We start from the raw sequence: 4117 nt of genomic DNA on the forward strand, positions 1-4117 counted from the left end.
TTGCAGCACCTTAGTGTTCAGTGATTGCTTTCTCATATGTGCCTGACCTGACCGGGGGTGAGGGGGCTACAGCAGGTTGAGTAACCCCTTTGCTCGAGCCAGTGACCTTGAGCTCAAGCTGGTGAGCCTTGCTCAAACCAGATGAGCCCGTGCTCCAGCCGGCACCCTCAGGGTCCCAAACCTGGGTCCTCTGCTTGCCAGTCTGACACTTCATCCACTGCACCACCGCCTGGTCAAACAGAACGAACGGACTTTTAATGTGACTTTGGTGGGGACAGCCACATTGATACCTATTTTATCTACCATCCTCTGTTCCACCAATTAATCACAGAAGCTAATGGCTTCTTCGTGTTCCCTTCCTTTCTGGCTTTCTCAATCTAAGATTGCCTTTGTTGCCAATAATCTCAATTTTTGACTTATAAATTTGTCTATTTAAACACCTGAAATTAATGATCATTGATGACTGGTAAGTGGGATTTGCAGACCGAGGCATGGGCTGCGAGGGGCGTTGGAGCGGCAGGGGCCCTGCTTGGGCTGCTCCTCCCCCCGCTCCTCCGTTCACTCCAGGGCCGCATTGTTCTGTGAGCTCCTCAAGGCCAGTCTCGTGGTCAGAGGTACAGATCTCTGTGCCCTCTGCACAGCTGTCTTGTGACATCTTATAAAGCGATGGCTTACAAAGGGATTTTACTGGAAAATTGAAACTTTTTTTTTTCTCTTGGGTCACTAAATATAGCTTGAGCATTGACCTTCATGAACTCTCACATAAGTTCTGTTCAGCTTTTTTAGTACAAAAATATTGAGAGAAAGCCATTCAGGAATTTGCGTGACAAAAAGGTAAGACTGTATTAGGTATATAATCCTCTTAAATTTGGTTTCTACCTCCCACGTGTTTCACCACGTGGTACAGATGTTTGGAGCAATGTCTCCCATCATAGTCCTGTGACTCTGACAAGATCACAGCACGACTCCAGCCAGTGAGATCCTTCCTTCCTGTCAAATTGACCTTCTAGTCATCTTGTGGTTTGTTTTTTATGCTGATAGTGTGGAGTAGTCATAAAGTATAACAGAGTAGGACAAAGGGACATAGTCCAAGAGTGGTTTTCTCATCTTCACATGGGAGGTCCTAGCCTAGAAGATCTCTAAACTTTAGCATTGATTGCTTGTTTATTTTATCTGTATTCTATGTCCAGACTCAATCCTCTACATTGTCTTAACAACAACTATATAGGACATAGAAAGGCCCCAGGTCATTGCATGAAATTTCCTGTTTTTTACCTACCTTACAATATCCTGCTGTCTTTTGATAAACACAGAAACCTCATGCTTCAGCCTCTCCTAGTTGAAATTCTCTTCGACACCCCTTTTTCACTTCTCTATTATTAGACAATCACTGTCTTTTTAAGTATTCCTACCAGCCAGCCCAAAATATTTTGACAAGCTTCCTAAGATTTGTACTATAAAAATTATAGGTACCAAGGGGTTTTAAAAATAAATTTACAGACTGCTTTTTCAAACTACATGTTCTAATTCTAAAATACTATTATGCAAGAATATTATTCCATTAAGACTCATTTATCTACATGGAAGGACAAGTGGGTTATAAAGGATTTCTCTCATTTTCTGCTGTCTAAATCGATTTCATAGCAGTAGCTGTCTCACTGGGAAGAATGACTCACTGAAGTATTTCTATAGCTAGTTAATGCACAGATTTTATTGAAGTCTTGAATCCCCATGGTGGAGAGGGGCCCTATGGATTTCTTAGCCAGGTGAAATGGAGGGAAATGTGGAGGGGAAGACATCAGTCCTAGATGCTCAGATATATAAGAAAATAGGAATTCTAACTACACACACACATTAGCATAGTTCAACAAAGGAGGAACCTTTGTCTTGCACTTACCTGCCTTTCAGGACATTTAATGAATGAATTCAGCTTCAGTTAGTGACCTACCACTATCTAGTTTTGTGACTTTAGTTATTTTTACTTTCTACTCTATTTTCTCAATTATTTGAGTGCAATTTGAATGGGTTGGACTTTCAATGGTCACGTTAGGGGATACCATCGTGTTCTGGCTAGTGGGCTCTAGATTCCTCACCTTGGTGGAGCATCACTATTTAAATTTTTTTTTTACTATTACTGATAGATTTTAGGAAAGAAGAGAGAGAGAGAGAGAAACTTTTTCCACTATTTCTGTATTGATTGGTTGATTCTTGGATGTGCCCTTACCAGGTATTGAACCTCAGGCTGGGCTTATCGGGATGATTTTCTAACCAGCTGAGCTACCTGGCAAGGGAGCATCTCTATTTTTATCTACCTTACATGTTAGAACTTACCATAATAAGTAATGTATAGAAAAGGTGTTACTGTCTTAAATATTACAAAGCATACAATAAGATTATCCCTGAAGGTCTTTCTAGATTTCTGAAGGGTCAGCAGTTCTAGACAGAAAGTATTAAACCAATGTGGAGTGAAAGTGGATAACATTTGATACTCAGTTACTCAAATGACATTTACTGAGTACCTCAATGAAAGACGAGCACAGTTTCCAGCTTTGTGAAATTTTTAGTGAAATGTTAGTGAATGTTGAGGAAGAATGTCAGATGTAAAAAATGCCTGGACTCTCAGATGTAAAAAAAAATAAGTCACATAAAAACTTCATGATTAAGAAGATAAAAACAAATATTGAAAACTATTTTCACATATCTCAGCGCACATTGACACAGTAAATTAGAGTTTCTCAACCTTGGTACTGTTGACAGTTTGAGCCAGATGACTCTGTTGGGGACAACTGCCCTGTGCACTGAAGGATGTTTAGCCACATTCCTCGGCTCTATTCACTACAAGCCGGTAGCATCCTGCACCTCCCACCGTGACAAACAAAATGTGTTCATACACTGCCAGATATCCCCTGAGGAATAAACTGCCGATAGTTGAGAACCACTGCAGTAAATAATTCTTGTTAACCTTTTCTTTCCTAAGGGTAGAGACAATTTTAGGTTTACTTATATGCCTAGCCAAAGTGTTGGTTGAATTAAATTTGTAACAACAAAGTGCTGATGAACCTTTCCATTGTCCTTCCGTCATTACTTTTCTATTTGTAACAGTCCAAATACTTGCTCAAGCCGTTAATGAACCAACATTTTCCAATGTTTCAGCTATTGCCAACAGCATCTATTGAGTTGTATTCTAAGATGTAACTTTTTCCCCTCAAGGAACTTAAGTTTGTGGGGGAAATATTGGTGTGTAGGTGGATATATAACAAGCAGAAAAAGGCCTATACAGAAAGGGTCAAACAAAAGACAATAGTTATCACAGCAGTGAAACTTAGTAATCTTGAGTTGGGATATTTAGGGGAAGCTTTGAAGGATAGGAGGATTTATAAAACTATGGAGATGGTTGGGAAAATGTGTAGAACAAGAACCCTAGGAGGTCTGGAGGGACCACACTGGGAATGAAGGATAAATTGAGGTAATTTCATTTTTTCATATTTTGTTTTTCTTACCTTTTTTGAAATGTTCTCACCTGTACTTTTTCCACACAGACTAATCTTCAGTCACCCCAAACTGTGTTGATTCCTCAAATAAACAATTGAGCACTATTGATAACACCTATGAACTCATCAAGAACTAAGGAAGCCTGACCTGTGGTGGTGCAGTAGATAGAGCATTGACCTAGAGTGATGAGGTCACCAGTTCAAAACCCTGAGCTTGCCTGGTCAAGGCACATATGGGGGTTGATGCTTCCTGCTCCTCCTTCCCCTTCTCTCTCTCTCTTCTCTCTAAAATGAATAAATAAAAATCTTAAAAAAAGAAAGAATAACTCATCAAAAAAAAAAGAACTAAGGAAGACCACTTCCATAGTTCTTGACTGATGGCGCAGTGGATAAAGTGTCAACATGGAATGCTGAGGTCACCAATTTGAAACCTTGGCCTTGTCTGGTCAAGGCACATATGGGAGTTGTTGCTTCCTGCTCCCCCACTTCTCTCTCTTTCTTCTCTCTCTCTCTTCTCTAAAGTGAATAAATAAAAGTAAAAAACAACAACAAAAAATGGGTGGGTGTGATAATTGCTACTGGTATATCACTTCTCCCAGACCCTCTCAGTGTAGAAAACCAGCGTG

The sequence above is a fragment of the Saccopteryx leptura genome, chromosome 8 (assembly GCF_036850995.1).
Source record: "Saccopteryx leptura isolate mSacLep1 chromosome 8, mSacLep1_pri_phased_curated, whole genome shotgun sequence".
In the NCBI taxonomy this organism is placed as follows: Eukaryota; Metazoa; Chordata; class Mammalia; order Chiroptera; family Emballonuridae; genus Saccopteryx; species Saccopteryx leptura.